Here is a 17,767-nt window from a genome sequence, read left to right on the forward strand (position 1 = left end):
CTCATTTATTTACTATCAAAAAAAAGTATATAAATCAAATAACTAGAATTAATAACTGAAAAAAATAAAGAGCGAGTCAATATTAAAAAGAAATAACAATAAAATAAGAAGAAATATGAAATAAAAAAATCACCTCATAGGGGGGAATCTATTTAAAAGTCCAATTACTATATTTAGTTACTCTTTTTTTTCCTATATTCTCTCTTTTATCTCTATACAATTTTTCATTTTTTTGAAGATTTATGAAAATTTCATGAATTGTCTGACTTATAAAATTGCATTCTATGATTCTATATAAACAACAAGAAATAAAAAAATGAAGTATGAATATAACAAGAGAGCGGGGAGTTTTGTAAATCTATATACAAATAATCTACACCCCCCTTTTTGATTTCAATTAATTGAATTTCGTTTTGTTGATTCGAGCTAAGTTCTATAAAAACACCTGCCTTTTTTGAAATATGCTGAACAGTTCCTGTAGGTTAAGCGCCCCTTGTCAAGGAAATGAAAGAATAACAGGAATATTGAAATAGGTTTAATTCTTTATAGGATCCACTTTCTGAAGATATCTTCCCTCTCTTTGGGGTCGAACATCCCTTAGCAACAATTCGATAAACAGCTTCTTTGGGATAGATATAGATACCCCCCCCTCCAAACGTACAGGAAATTTTTATCCCCGTACGGCTCGAGAATATCAAAAATTCTATGTATTTCGTAAATTATGATGTAAAATAGAGCAATAAAATCATCAAATCAATTAAACAATGACTGAAGTATTTTTCTTTCGTATTTTCTTTCTGAAAAAAAAAAACTCTTCCTATTGTACCTCCATAACACTCAATTTGAAAAATTCTCAAAAAAACTAAAAAGAAAAACCAAGCAGCAGCTATTTCATTTATTGAGTGGTCTCTACTCCTCTTCTTGCCCGTATTTCGTTTCTTTATCATTCATTTCTTTTTTTCTAAAATTTTTGATAATAGAATTGATGATACAATTTGAAAATGGTATTTCCTTAATTCCCTGATTTTTTAGCTTTTCTTTGAATCTTTGGGTTTAGACTTTTACTCCGGGAAATCTTCAATTTTTTAAAAAAATGGAGCAACATACCTGTTTTTCTCTGAAAGAATCATAAAAAAAGTTAATTCTGCGGATAAACTTTTTGATAAAAAAGCAATTTTACAAATTTCAACCATTTTTTTTGAAACCTGGCTGAAATAAGATCCTTTCTATTTTTATAAAATAAACAGACTTATTAACTTTTTAGAATTTATTAAATTTATAGATACTTGCTCCGAGAAATGAATAAATTCGAGTTCCATCATGTACTATTATACATCATTAATCCCTTTCCTGTCCCCAAAAACAAAAAAAGGGGTCTAGTGGAACAGAACAAATGATGTCAAGTCAAGATCATGTTCGTTTGTAAAATACTAGAAAAAATGGCGGATATCAAAATCCACCCCTAATTTAATCATGTCTTTCAAGCCGCACGTTGCTTTTTACCACATCGTTTCAAACGAAGTTTTACTCTAACATTCCTTAGCTTAGATCCAGTATGTAATTTATCGAATCGTGAATAGTTGATTGATTCATTCGCTACATAAGAATCTATCCTTTTTTTTACGTTTCGGTTTTTCTTATATATAATGAAAACCTTTGTAAAAGTAAAGACATAAATGAAAATGAACTTGATATTCTAGCAATATATTTTCTACTCTATTCTATTTTTATAATTTGTAAAGTAGAAAATGATAATTTTTTTTTCAAAAAAAGGAGGGTCCCTTTTAATTATGCGATACAATCTGTATTCAAATATGATATACATCCTAAATAGATATGCTCTGGGACGGAAGGATTCGAACCTCCGAATAGCGGGACCAAAACCCGTTGCCTTACCCGCTTGGCCACCGCCCCTTTTTCCATTTTACATTAATAAAGACTATTATTTGATATTGGTTGTTCGTCAATTCCAGTTCAAAAATTTCTATAAAAAAAAAATTTTGCGACTAGTATTTTATATGCGTATCTACATATCTATCTATATCTATAAAATGGATATAGATAGATAGGATAAAACTAAATTGATTGATCATTACATACAATTCAATTAAGATATTATATAGAAGGAAGTATGATTTCTTCAATTTTTTTGATTTCAGAATAAAAAATATTTTGAAACTGGAAAAGTTCAAATAAAAGAAGGATTCTCGAGATTCTTATCTTATTTGATTCATTTTTTTACTTTTATTCATAACTCTTTATTTTCCTTTTTATTGTATTATGTATATAATGCAATAAAATTGAAAATTAGAATGAAAAAAAAAAAAACAAAAATAACTTTTATTTTTTTTAAAGAACAAAATGTTTGTTATGCTTAATTATCTTTAGTTGGATCTGTATTTGTATTCACTCCGTCCTTTATTCCAGTAGTTTTTTTTTGGAGAAATTGCCCGAAGCCTACGCTTTCTTGAATCCAATTGTGGATATTATGCCCAGTAATACCCGTACTATTTTTTCTTTTAGCTTTTGTTTGGCAAGCTGCTGTAAGTTTTCGATGATATTTTTAATTTGAATAATGTCGTAAAAAAATTCAGAATTTTTCAGAAAACTAAAAACTCGAACATTTTAACAATTTATAAGATCAGATAAGTCTTACAGTGTGACTTCTGGATTCCAATATTGAAATTTTTCAATATATAGGAAAAAAAGGGACCTTCTCATCATTTACGTTTTTTGAATTGAAAAAACCTAATCCGATTATTCGATTGGAACCCCTCACCAATCGAATACCTAGATTACAGAAAAAAAGGATTTTTGGTCAAAAGAATTATTGATAATTTGTAATAAAATAATCTACTCTTACTATCAATTCATTTTCGAAACTCATATATATATATCTCCTCATATCCTAAAAAAAACTTCATTTTTTAGAAACTTAGTATCTTAGTATTAAAAGAAACAAAATATGTTGTAATATAAGAGAATCTATTCTCTTTCTTTGTCGTTTTTTAATTATCTTGGAGATTTCATAATGCTTACTCTAAAACTTTTTGTTTATACGGTAGTGATCTTTTTCGTTTCTCTTTTCATCTTCGGATTCCTATCTAACGATCCAGGACGTAATCCAGGACGTGAAGAATAGAATAAGAAAAAAGTGGATTCTGTGTTTTCCCTTGCTTGTGCGGAATTTTGAAATATTTTTAGGATTTTCTCTATTTTAACATCTTTAACTAGTAAATAAAAAAAACAAGTTCAAAAAAAAATACCAAATTATCAACGGAAAGAGAGGGATTCGAACCCTCGGTACAAGAATTTGTACAACGGATTAGCAATCCGACGCTATAGTCCACTCAGCCATCTCTCCCCAATTGAAAAAAAAAAGAATTACTTTGTTTATGTTATATCACATAAACAAGAAGAACAAAAAGGGAGCTTAAAAAAAAAAGAGACTTGCTTTTTTTTTTATTCTTTTTTATCTTATCTATCTTTTTTTTTATTATTCTATATATTTTAGTTTTCTTTTTTTCTTTTTATACAGCCAATGAGCCCGCCAGTACCTAGTCGGGCTCTTTTTCTTTTATTCCATGAATATTGAAGAAAAATTCTTTATTTGAATATATTTTATTCGAAAAAAAAAATATTTGTAAAATATTTGTAATTAAAAAAAAAATAAGAGATACGGATAGATTCCTATGAGATAAAACCAAAATAAGATAATATAAAAATGTTCTCTTTTCTTACTCCCTCTCTTTTTTCTGGTAACGTAAATTGTATATATATATAACCTTCAGCAAAATAAAAAAAATGAAAATTATCCCGTTTTCAAATTTCATTAGAAGATTCTCTAATGAAACATGTCAATACTCGACTTATTAGAAATATTATGCCTCCCATTTCTTTATTTTGTCTGATTGCTTTGTTCAACAAAAGATACAATAATGATATTGTAGCGGGTATAGTTTAGTGGTAAAAGTGCGATTCGTTTCAAGACCCCCCAAAAGTTAAGGGATCCCCCATTTGATTCATATGCCGATCAAAAACTTTATTTTTTTACTTAAAGGGACTCCTTTATACCCCTCGATGAATTATTTGCGGTATAATATACATTATTGTAATTTGTATACAAGAAGAATCAAATCGAATTTGACAAATTGAGTTTTAAAATTATGAAACATAAGTTTTTGGAATTGGATCTATAATCCGAATTTTTTGAGTATTACTAAAGGATCTATGGAGAGAAATATACAAAGTTTCTTTCTAATCGTAACTAATCTTCCATTTTTTTGCATAGTAAAAATTGAAGCAAAATAGCTATTAAACGATTCTTTTAGTTTACTAGAGACATCGACATTTTTTTAGCTCGACGGAAATTTTCTTCTTTTCCTAAAGATTTTCTGAAATAGAAATAGAGAACGAAGTAACATAGAAAAAAAACATAGATTGTTAGAATATTGCTCTTCTAGAGGGATCATCTAAAAAAGCAAGATATTTGAAACCTATTCATACAAAAAGGCTGACATAGATGTTATGGGTCAATTTTTTTTATTGTCCATCTCTTCATTCCGTAAAGGAGCCGAATGAAACAAAAGTTTCACGTTCAGTTTTGAATTAGAGACGTTAAATCAAAATGATGAATCAACGTCGACTATAACCCTTAGCCTTCCAAGCTAACCGATGCGGGTTCGATTCCCGCTACCCCGCTTCTATTTTATTCTATTTAAATCTATCTTTTTTCTTCGAGAATGAATCTAGAATTCTTAAAGGAATTTGTCAATTCTTCATTTTCATTTCTTAATTTAGTTTTAGTTATATATATTCAATTATATTCAATTGATTTTTCTTTTTTATTTTTTTTTTCTTTTATTCTAAATATTTGATTTATTTTATTTTTATAATTTCTAGAATTCTTTATATTTGTTTGATTCTTTAATCTTTTTAATAAGGTTTAGTTAAAAAGGTTAAAGAATCAAATATAAAATAGAAGCGTCCATTGTCTAATGGATAGGACAGAGGTCTTCTAAACCTTAGGTATAGGTTCAAATCCTATTGGACGCAAGTTGTTTGCATATCTAATTTCAACCTTGTCCTTCTATTTTTTTTGATTTATTACATTTTGATTCGAATTCATTATATATAATATTCAAATGAAATAAAAACATATTAAAAGATACTAATTATAAAAATTGGAAAATTGAATTACAAAATTATTTAATGATTCATCAATTTTTTTCTACTTGTTCCTGGAATAAAAAGAGTTCCATCTGTTCTTTAATAGCGTCCTTTAAAAGGGCTTCTGCTTACCCCAGTGAATGTCTTGGTAGAAGATATGATTTCTTTGAATTGGAGGTTTATTCGTCTTTAAGTAAGCACGTAACTCAACAAGAAATTTCCTTACCTGTCCAATTTCTAATGAATCAAGATAACCATTCGTTCCGGTATAAATAGTTACTATCTGTTCTTCCACAGTAAGAGGAGCTGATTGGGATTGTTTAAGCAACTCGCGCAATCGTTGACCTCTTGCTAATTGATTTTGAGTAGCTTTATCTAGATCAGAAGCGAATTGTGCAAAAGCTTCTAATTCTGCGAATTGTGCTAATTCCAATTTTATTTACCAGCTACTTGTTTCATGGCTTTGATTTGAGCCGCCGATCCAACTCTGGAAACTGAAATACCAACATTAATAGCGGGTCTTATTCCAGCATTGAATAGATCGGCCGATAAGAATATTTGGCCATCTGTAATGGAAATTACATCTCGTAGGAATATAAGCTGAAACATCTCCCGATTGAGTTTCAACTATTGGTAAAGCAGTCATACTTCCTTCGCCTAACTGAGAACTTAATTTAGCGGCTCTTTCCAAAAGACGCGAATGTAAATAAAAAAACATCCCCTGGATAAGCTTCGCGACCTGGTGGTCTTCGTAATAGAAGAGACATTTGCGATAAGCCTGTGCTTGTTTGGAGAGATCGTCATAAATGATTAAAGTGTGACGTTCACGGTACATAAAATATTCAGCCAGAGCTGCTCCTGTATAAGGCGCGAGGTATTGTAATGTAGCTGGAGAATCCGCTGTTTCAGCTACTACAATAGTGTATTCCATTGCTCCTCTTTCTTGTAAGGTAGTCACCACTTGAGCCACAGAAGATGCTTTTTGACCAACAGCTACATAAACACATATTACATTTTGTCCCTGTTGATTGAGAATTGTATCTGTGGCTACTGCTGTTTTACCTGTTTGTCTATCTCCAATAATTAATTCTCGCTGGCCCCGTCCTATGGGGATATCATCGAATCAATAGCAATAAGTCCTGTTTGGAGAGGCTCATATACCGAACGTCTTGAAATAATACCGGGAGCGGGAGATTCTATTAATCGAGATTCCGAAGCTGAAATTTCTCCTCGACCGTCAATTGGTTTAGCCAGGGCATTTATAACACGACTCAAATAAGCTTCACTTACAGGTATCTGAGCAATTCTTCCTGTTGCTTTTACTGAACTTCCCTCTTGTATCAGCAAACCATCACCCATTAATACAACACCAACATTTTTTGATTCCAAATTCAAAGCAATGCCTATAGTACCTTCTTCAAATTCCACCAATTCACCCGCCATTACTTCATCAAGACCATAAATACGAGCAATACCATCGCCTACTTGAAGTACGGTACCAGTATTTACAATTTTTACTTCTGTATTATATTGCTCAATGCGTTCACGGATAATTTTACTAATTTCATCTGCACGAATGGTTACCATGAAAATATCTTAAATTTATTTTTTATAAGAAAAAAATGATGCCTATACTCTATTGTATAATAGAAAGCCTAATCAGTTATTTTTTTATTTCATCATCCCAAACATGCCAATATTAGCACTAACAGTACGTAAATGTAACTCGTTGTTCAAGCAACTATTTAGAGTTCCTAGAGCTCCCTGTAAGGCTTGTTGTAAAACCCGCTGTCGAACTTGATTAATAACTCTTTGTTGTTCAAAATCAATAGCTTCGTTTTTGTAATTTTCTAATTGTTCCAAAGTCGTATAAATTGAATTAATTAAATTCAATTTTTCTCGTTTGATCTCAGAATAGCCATTCACCCGAAACAGATCTGCTTCTGTTTCAACTTTCCTTAAGCGGGCCTGGGCTTTTTCGAGCTGTTCAATGGCGTTTTCCTGTAATTCTTCTGAGTTTCGAATAGTTCTCCAGATTTTCTGTTTTCGATTATCTAATAAATCACGTAATGAAAGTAGACTCTCTTTCCATCCATTTCAAAATGTCTATGATCTCTTCCCGAACCAAACATGAATCTTTCGATTCATTTGGCTCTCACACTCAATTACTTATCGGAAATTTACCAATTTTTTATGTAATGAGCCTATCCTCTCTTCTCTATTCAAAGTGAAAACAATTACCAATATAAGACTAGAATATTCGGAGGACTCTTTTGACCAAACAAATATATGTCAACAAAGTTGTTTTTTTATTCAAATCCAAAGACTTCTTTTGAATTTATACATAGGTCATCCATCGATTACGCATCGTACAAAGGGGAGGTTTAAATTCACCCGTTTTTTATTTCTCGCCATAAATAGGATTCAAGCCATTTTTTTTATCGACATGAGTGTTTTATATCGAAAAAAAATCGAATAATTTTTTTGAAACCGTTTCCTTTCTGTATTAATATAGCGGTAGAAAGAGTACTACACTGCGTATAGACTTCAAACTCTTTTTAACCATGGTAATAGTCCAAAATTTTTGGTAAATAGAGAATCAAAGTGGATTACCAATAAAGCGCGAAATGCTATGGTTCTTTAAGATTTTTCTTAATTTATTCAAAAAAGAAAATGAATTCAGAAGTAATTCGCGGGATTCTGCACATTTTCTTAATTCTAACTAAACTAAAAAGTGCAGTTTGGTTAAATCCAATTTATTCTTTGAAATAAACAACTCGCACACACTCCCTTTCCAAAAAAAACCAGTAGACCTAACACTACACTAAGATTTATTGGATTTGTTGCTAAAATATCGGTATTAAACACGAAACTTCCGGCGGATGGCCAGGAGCCCAAACAAAGGAAAGAATCGGTTATATTTTTCATATGATCTCATCTCCTCTTATGAATAGACTAATTATCTTTCTAATATTCCTATTAGATAGATAATATAATAATCTAATTGGAATATATAATTATAGAATTTGATATAATTTGGATTGGTCAATCAATTGGAAGATTCCCTAAAAGAATGATACTTCTTAGAATTAGATACCAGTTCTTTTATCAATTGCAAAATCTATCTAGTTTGAACACTTTCAAAAAATTATCTTAAAAGAAATAAAATAAAAGAGGGGTTCATTGGACTAAACAAAAAGAAGAAAGAGGGTGAATAAGTATGTGAATACCTTTCAATTAGTCCTTCTCCTGTGTTCTTATCCGAACAGATAAAGAATTGTAGGAGTGAATTATTAATATAATTCGAAAAAGGAAGTCCACATATGTATTTTATATCTTTTTAGGATTAAACAAAAGGATTAGCAAATAAAAGTGCTAATGCTACAACCAGCCCGTAAATTGTTAAAGCTTCCATAAAAGCCAGACTAAGTAATAAAGTACCCCGTATTTTTCCCTCTGCCTCTGGTTGTCGTGCAATCCCCTCTACAGCTTGCCCTGCGGCAGTGCCTTGACCAACCCCAGGTCCAATAGAAGCAAGCCCTACGGCCAATCCAGCAGCAATAACAGAAGCGGCAGAAATAATTGGATTCATGAGAATTTCCTCGTAACCTACATATAAAAGAAAGAAATAGTTAATGATATAATCGACTAATAAATTCTGACTTCATTTTTCAATTACCAAGACTTTTTCAGTTAAAGTAATTAATAAAAATAAGAATTAAAAATTGAAAATAATAGTTATTAAACGAATTACTTCGAGATTTCTTTTTTCGTCTCGAACTACATAGTTTTGGGGGTGAATCTGTATAATCTTTGTTCTTCTCTTACCTTAATTTTGGAATCATTCTTTGAATTCTTCGTTTTTTTATACAATTTCTTTAGTTTTTTAATTTTCAATTCACAATTAGAGCTGAAACGCAAGGACTTTGCTTTTCTATCCCTATAGAAATTGACAGTAATAGCGAGGCCTTTTTTATATAGAAAAGATTAGTTATTTCAGATATATGGTTAGTTCATATAAAACTAGTTCATCTATAATATCATATCACATATACATAGGTTTCTTCTATGCTGTAAACTAATTTTCTTTGTGTTTTAGATTCAATCGAAATTGAAATTCATTCTTTGAAACCTAAAAAACCTTGACTGATCCCCTCACTTCTATTTTTTTTATCATGTTTTTTTTTAAGCTCCCCTTCCCTCTTTTCTTATTCTCTTATCCCATATGGATACAATCAATCTAAATAAATTCATTCGATTTCATTAATGTTTCAAAGAAATATAGGAAATTGGGTGATCTAAATGTTTTTAATTATCTTTTGATCAATTGTTGAATTAAATGTGAATCAAACGAGAATCTACTAACATTCTATATAGTATCTTTTTATCACACATTGTAAACGTAAATATCATACAGAATTCTAATTCTAGCTATTCATTTTTTTTGAATATCCAAACTAATATATACTAATCGAATAGATCTATCTATATCTATCTATATATCTATAGATAGATGTTTATTTTGTAGATTCTATTGAGCCACAATATATGTGTGGCAAGCTAAACAAAAAAGACTATTTTTGAGAAAACTAGTCAATGATGGCCTTCAATGGATTCACCTATATAAGCCGCAGCTAAAGTAGCAAAAATGAGAGCTTGAATACCGCTTGTGAATAATCCAAGGAACATGACAGGTATAGGAACTACTAAAGGTACTAAAGAAACAAGAACAACAACTACTAATTCATCAGCTAATATATTTCCGAAAAGTCGAAAACTAAGGGATAAGGGTTTTGTGAAATCTTCTAATATGTTAATCGGTAAAAGGATTGGAGTTGGTTGGATGTATTTACTAAAATAAGCTAATCCTTTTTTTGAAAGACCCGCATAGAAATATGCAACTGATGTAAGTAAAGCTAATGCAACGGTAGTATTTATATCATTTGTGGGTGCAGCTAACTCCCCATGAGGTAATTGGATGATTTTCCAAGGTAAAAGAGCCCCTGACCAATTAGAAACAAAAATAAATAGAAACAAAGTTCCAATAAAAGGAACCCACGGACCATATTCTTCTCCAATCTGAGTTTTGCTCACGTCTCGAATGAATTCAAGAACATATTCAAATAAATTCTGACCGAAAGTGGGAATGGTTTGCAGATTTCGAATAACTAGAATGGCTGAAACCAATAAGATAGCAATTACAACCCAAGAAGTAATAAGTACTTGGGCATGTACTAGGAAACCCCCTATTTGCCAATAGAAATGTTGACCTACTTCCACAGCAGATATATCGTATAATCTTTTTAATGTGTTGATAGAGCATAATAAAACATTCATATTGTCCTGTCCTCTAAAAAAAGAAGTTGAAAAAAGGGAATTATTTTTATTCAAACATCTCCTTTCCCTTTTGATTTGTCTACTTTCATTTTTGATTTTGAATACCGATACTAATTACATAAAATTTTTGTTTGTTTTCTATTTTCATTTTTGTGCAATTTCTTACTAGTATAGTAAGCGATTCCATAAATCTATGAACCCCTCGAAGCAAATTCAAGAATTTTTTATCTTATTATTAATCAAGAATTTCGTATATATCTAGACCGACCCTCACAAATTGCAAAAACTAATTTGTTAAGAATTAATCGAATTGAGGCTATAGCATCATCATTAGCTGGAATTGAAATATCAGCGAGGTCCGGGTCACTATTTGTATCAATTAAACAAATTGTTGGAATTTCCAAAGTTATACATTCTCGAAGAGCCGTATATTCTTCTTGTTGATCGACGATTATTACAATATCTGGTAAGCCCTTCATATATTTAATGCCGCCAAGATATGTTTCCAATTGAGCTAATTGTCTCTTCAATATAGCGGCATCTTTTTTTGGAAAACTATGAAATCTCCCCGTCTTTTGTTGCATTCTCAAGTCCCTGAACTTTTGAAGTCGTGTTTTTGTAGTATACCAATTCGTTAACATACCGCCGAGCCATTTTTTATTAACATAATGACACCGAGCTCTTATTGCAGCCCGCGCTACTGAATCAGCTGCTTTTTTTTTTGTACCAACAATTAAGAATTGTTTTCCCCCACTTGCTGCATCAAAAACTAAATCACAAGATTCTGATAAAAACCGAGCAGTTCTAATAAGATTTGTAATATGAATACCCTTACGCTTTGCAGAAATATAAGGTGACATTTTAGGATTCCATTTTCTAGTACCGTGGCCAAAATGAACACCAGCTTCCATCATCTCTTCCAAAATTATGTTCCAATATCTTTTTGTCATTTATAATTATCCCCACACTTTTCTTTCATTTCCAAATAGAAATTAGATCAATTTTTTGAAATGAAAGAAAGAGACCCAGTATACTGAAATAGAAAAAAATAAGTGTTCCGAAGGAACCTTCTCTTCTACTGAAAATTTGCCGTTGATAAAAAAAAGATCGGGCCATTTTTTCTATTTCATTGAATATGATTCGTTTATTTATTATGTTTCTTTTATTATACAAAATATATACAAAATAAAGTGACCGGAGATGAATACGACCTTAAGAATCATTATTTTAGGAATTCTTAAATCCTAGATTATTTTGATGTATCACATAAATTCTTTTTTTTGTTTCCGGGGTAATCTTGTTATATTGCCTTTGCTTTGAACGGTATATTATTCTTTTGAATCCAGTACCAACTGGCATCATTCCCCCTAAAACAACGTTCTCTTTCAGACCTTTCAACCAATCTATGCGACCCCGGAGAGCGGCTTTTGATAAAACTCTAGCAGTTTCTTGAAAACTTGCTTCAGATATGAAACTTTGAGTATTCAAAGATGTTTTTGTTATCCCCAATAATAGAACTCGATAGCAGATCGACTCTTCTAAGGAACGCCCAGCTCGTTCGGCCCGCAACAATCCAATTAGTTCGCCAGGCAAAAAAACATTAGACATTCCATCTTCTGAAACCAATACTTTTGATGTTATTTGACGCACAATAATTTCTATATGTCTATTATGAATGTGAACTCCCTGGGATCGATAAACTTTTTGAATTTGATTAACCAAAGAAATACGACTTTGCGCTATAGTTAGCTCAGCACTAATGAAGAATCCCCAAGGAATGCCAAGAATTCTTGTTATACGCCCATTCCAAGTATCCACTCTCTTTTCTAGGTTTATGGATATTGAATCAATCGAACGAACTTCCAATACCTGTTCTACTTTTGGAAGACCTTGTGTTATATCACCTGATCTCGATTTTTGATATATAAATGTAACTAATATATCTCCTTCAGAAAGTATTTCTCCATAATGACCATGAACAGTTGTTCCAGGAGTCGCCAAATAAGGGTTAGCCGATCTTATTCCTACAGAATCCATTTGAACAGTTAGAATTTGACCCGATTTAAGGTGTGGTTCATTTTTCGTTTGAACTATACATACATTTTCGCAAATAAATTGACCAAGACTTATTATGGGAAACGTTTTTTTTTCACAATAATTATGATGGAAAAAATGCCAATTCAAATAGAATGGATTTAAAAGGATGTTACTAGATAGATCAGATTTATAAATGATCTCGTTTTCGTCTATTAAATAATATTTTAATACTTGAAAAGTTTCTTTTAATTTGTCAAGTTGCCCGTTTTTATTTATCGAGATCTGATTATTAGTAATTAAAAGGTAAAAATAAAAATGGGCAACTTGAAGGGCTATTCCTAAAGGACCTAACGAATTTTGAATTGGAATCAGAGGATCTCTTTGAATTGGATTTATTTCTTCTTTTATCCCATTGTAATATTTTCCATCGTGGAATGATCGTATTTGAAAACAATTCGATGATGACAAAATTATTAAAGATCGGCATTTCTCATTTCTATTCAACAACATATGAATAGTTCCATGATTTTGACTAAGTGATTGTTGAACTTTTTCCCTCGGATCTATAAAAAAAAATGGATTGATGTTGGTCCAGTCCGACTCATTATCCAAGATAAATCTTGAACCGAGCGGATCTTTCCTTTTTCTTATATATGAAATATGGGATTTTCCTAAGTCCATTTTTAAGAAATATCTAACCAAACCTTTTATACTTAGTTCAACAAAAGAAGCATGCCCTTTTTCGATAGAAGACAATTTTTTGTCTTGATCCCAATTTAAGACTAAACAAGTCCGAACTAATTGAATACTTGTATTAGAATTAGAAATTCCCCGAATTGATTTTCCATTTCCAGAAAGAATATAATGAATAATTTGAAGTTCCAAATTATCTCTTTCTTGTAACATATCTTGGGAAAAAAATTGGATTAAATTGATCCTATCTTCTATTTCATATAAAATGACCGGTCGAACCAAAACAAAATACTTTTTTTTCATAATTGTGATCCATTGAGCATAGATCCAATTTTTCATTTTTTTTTTTGATCCTTTTGAATTTTTTTTTACCGTTCTCGGTGGTATCAACATGGCACTGTGCCGGGATATCTTATCCATTTCTCCGGGAAAATAGATATTCCCGGAAAATATTTTTAATTGAATCTTTTTTTTTTTCTTCTCCAATCGAACCAACCCGCTTACTTGACTTCTTATATTTACAGTGATTGGTGTATCTACTTCAATAATACTATTGTTCCGTACCATTATGGAAGAAAATTCTGGTAAAATATACACTTCTTCGGGAATGAAAAAAAATTGATCTACTTTAATTTGGTATTTTGTCTTAAATTCTTGAATTCCTGGATACTCGATTAAAAAATCCTCTTTTTTAAAAATGTAATTTATATCAATAGTCCTATATTTAGTAATACCCGAGCTCTGTGTTCGGTATTGAGGATCATCGAAATAAGCAAAAATACTATTTCTACGAAAAATACCATGGATTGGTATTTCAATCGAGATACTGGAATCTAACATTAGTGCTTTGTCTCGTTCTTGAATCGATTGGAATTGAAATGGAATAATGAATCGATTTCTCCGCCTCTTTGCTAATAAATCCGTAGTATCGTGAAAAATAGCAGGATGTGTAAAATGACAATGATCTTTACATAGGATTTGATTATTTTTTGAATAATCTGAAATCCTTCTTTCTTTTTTTTCAGAAGGAGTGAAACGAAACAAATTATGTCTTACTTTATTATTACTTGCTAAATGGTTACAAATATCTCTTTCTCCTGTAGAAAGATAATGAATGTTCAATTGATCTTGATCTTTTCGGGTTGAAAAAGAGACTGAAGCGGATCTGTCTGATTTTCCTGATAAAATCCATAAATGACTTGTTTTTGGTAAGATATGGACATTACTATATTTAAATTCTGATGCATGATACACATCCGTACTCCAATGCATTTCTCCTTCTAAGTCAGAATAAACATGTTTTCGAACTTTTTCTTTTAAATTAAAAGTATATGTTCCTGCGAGAATCTCGGCAATCACTTGTTCTGATTTTACATATTGATTATTTTGAACTAATAGAAAACTTTTTGGTGGAATAGTCACATTATGTATAATGTCACCATTTTCAATACTAACATACAAGTCTATATAACATAGAAAAGCAGGATGCCCGTGACGTGTACGTGTAGGATGAACCAAATCCTCATTGAATTTAATTTTTCCATTATAAGGTGCTCGCACCTGTTCGGCAGTCCCCCCTGTGAATACTCCGCCAGTATGAAAAGTTCTTAATGTTAATTGAGTGCCCGGTTCTCCAATGGATTGGCCCGCAATAATACCTACAGCTTCTCCTAATTCCACCAAGTGACCTTGAGTAGGACTTTGACCATAACACAATCGACAGATCCAAGATGTATTCCTACAGGTAAAAGGAGTTCGTATAGATATTGGTTGTGTTTGAAAGGTTTTCAATCGATTGAAAAGTCCAATTCCAATATCTTGATTTCTAATGGCAATGCATCGTGAACCTCTGTATATATCGTCTGCTAATACACGACCAATTAATGTTTGTGTCCAACTACTTTCCGGCATCGTTTCATTCTGGGTATTTACTGAAATTCCTCGAATGGTACCACAATCTGTTCGACGTATAACAATATGTTGAACCACTTCAACAAGTCTACGTGTAAGATATCCAGCATCTGATGTTCGTACAGCAGTATCTACAACCCCTTTACGAGCTCCGTAGCAAGAAATTATATATTCTGTTAAAGATAGCCCTTCGCGTAAATTGCTTTGAATAGGTAAATCAATCATTTGTCCTTGTGGATCCGACATTAATCCTCTCATACCTACTAATTGGTGTACTTGAGATGCATTTCCTCTAGCTCCCGAAAAGGACATTATATGGACTGGATTAAAAGGATCGGTCATTCTAAAATTAGGATTCATTTCTTGTCGAAAATATTCACTTGTAGCATACCATATCTCAATGGATTGGCGTAATTTTTCTACTGCATGTACATTTCCATAATGATGCTGTTTTTCCAAAATCAAATTTTGGTGTTCAGCATCTCGGACTAGCCATCCTTTCGAAGGTATTGTTAAAAGGTCATCAATTCCTAATGAAATGGATGTAGCCGTAGCTTGGCGGAATCCCAGAGTCTTGACTTGATCCAGGATATGTGATGTATATGCCATTCCGAAGTGATCTATTAATCTGCTAATAAGTCGTTTAATGGCAGTTCCACCTATCACTTTATTGTGAAACATTAGATTGGTCCGTTCTGCCATAAGTACCTCCCTATTCCACTCAGTGGGATTCATTCAGTTCAACAATGGATTTGAGTCAATGATTGAAAAACTGCCTTTTCTTTATCTTAATTTGTGTAGAAATTGAGAAATTAAAAAACTAAGATCCTTGTTAAATGTTAAATCATGAAGATTTGAATTTACACCAGTATCATAAATTTGTTTATCTTAGATACAACCATCTATATGATTAGATACCATATGAATAGGCTCGGCAAAAACCTTGTACAGCTTCTTCGATTTCTCGATAAAAAGAAATATGACCTACGTTGGTTCGAATGTAAATAGAACGAATTTGTTTTTTTGTACTTCTTACTACTAGATAATGCCCATAAATTTCATGATAGGTGCCTAAAGATTCATAGTGAACTTCGATAGGAACTTCTCTTGACGAAATAATGCGTAGATCTAGTCGCCACCGGAGCCACAAAGGACTATCGAAGGTTATTCTTTTCTGTTGATAAGCTCCAATTGCATCATAGGAATTCCAAAAAAAAGGTTCTTTTTTTTTCGTATACTTATAGTTTTTTTGGGGAATTCTTTCATTTTTCAAATTTCTGCAATTACGTGGATTATACCTATTTGAAGAAATACCCCGACGATTCCCATTCGTTAATATGTAAAGTCCAATAAGCATATCTTGAGTTGGTACAGAAATTGGATCCGCGATAGCTGGAGACAAGAGGTTTGTATGAGAAAACATAAGTAAACGTGCTTCTGCTTGAGCTTCTAAGGATAAAGGCACATGAACAGCCATTTGATCGCCATCAAAGTCTGCATTGAATCCCTTACAAACTAATGGATGCAAACAAATAGCACGCCCCTCTACTAAAATGGGTTGGAATGCCTGTATACCTAATCTATGCAGAGTAGGTGCTCTATTTAGCAATACGGGATGTCCCTGCATAACTTCTTGAAGTATTTCCCATACAATCGGTTCTTTTTGCCGAATTTTACTCTTAGCAATTCCTATGTTGGAAGCAAAATGTTTTCGAATTAGATCACGAATTAGAAATGTCTGGAAAAGTTCTATTGCTATTTCGCCGGGCAATCCACATCTATGTAATGAAAGTGATGGACCTACAATAATGACAGAACGACCTGAATAATCAACCCGTTTCCCAAGTAGGGTCTCGCGAAATCTTCCCTCTTTACCCTCGATTATATCAGAAAAAGATTTGTAAACCTTATTATGACCGTCCCTCATCGGTTGTCCGCGGATTCCATTATCAAGAAGTGTATCCACGGCTGCTTGTACCAATTTCTCCTGACATATTACTAATTCTCCTGGAGTAGATCTACTTGTTGTTAATAGATCGATAAGAGTATTATTCCGATAGATAACTCTTCTATATAGTTCATTAATATCTGAGCTCATTAATTTGCCCCCATCTATTTGAATAATCGGTCTCAATTCGGGAGGAAGAACTGGTAAGAGACATAAAACCATCCATTCTGGTTCTATATTTGTTCGTATAAAATGCTTAGCTAATTCTATACGCCGAACCAAAAAATTCTTTCTTCTTCCAACTTTTCGATCTTCCCATTCGTTTTCATTGTCCGGGGATCCCTCTTTCCCTAATTCTTTCCATTCTATCAACGAATAATCCATAATAATTCTCAAATCCAGATCGGCTAATTGTTCTCGGATAGCAACAGCTCCGCTTGAAATTTCTCGATTTCGAAATATATCAAAACCTCGGGTAGTAAAAAAAAGTGGTATGCTGTGTTTCCAAGATTGGATTTCATATTCGAATGAACCTCGTAATCGTAAGAAAGTGGGTTTTTTAACTACGGGTCTAGCAAACGAAAAATTTAGATAGGATCCAATCCAATAAGATCTCCCCCTTTCAAAATCGGACATGAAGGTTTCCTCTCATCCGGCTCAAGTATTTATACA

The 17,767-nt window shown here is 32.0% G+C and overlaps 1 non-coding gene across 1 annotated transcript; it reads left to right on the plus strand.

The window, feature by feature from the left end:
* The first annotated feature begins 4,983 nt into the window (after window positions 1–4,983).
* On the plus strand, window positions 4,984–5,055 carry TRNAR-UCU (transfer RNA arginine (anticodon UCU)). Its single transcript has one exon. It is a non-coding gene; the product is annotated as a tRNA-Arg (tRNA).
* The last annotated feature ends 12,712 nt before the right edge of the window (window positions 5,056–17,767 follow it).

Source organism: Vigna unguiculata, unplaced genomic scaffold, assembly GCF_037176805.1.
Source record: "Vigna unguiculata cultivar grain cowpea cultivar isolate G323 ecotype 2 unplaced genomic scaffold, ASM3717680v1 ptg000252l, whole genome shotgun sequence".
Lineage (NCBI taxonomy): Eukaryota > Viridiplantae > Streptophyta > Magnoliopsida > Fabales > Fabaceae > Vigna > Vigna unguiculata.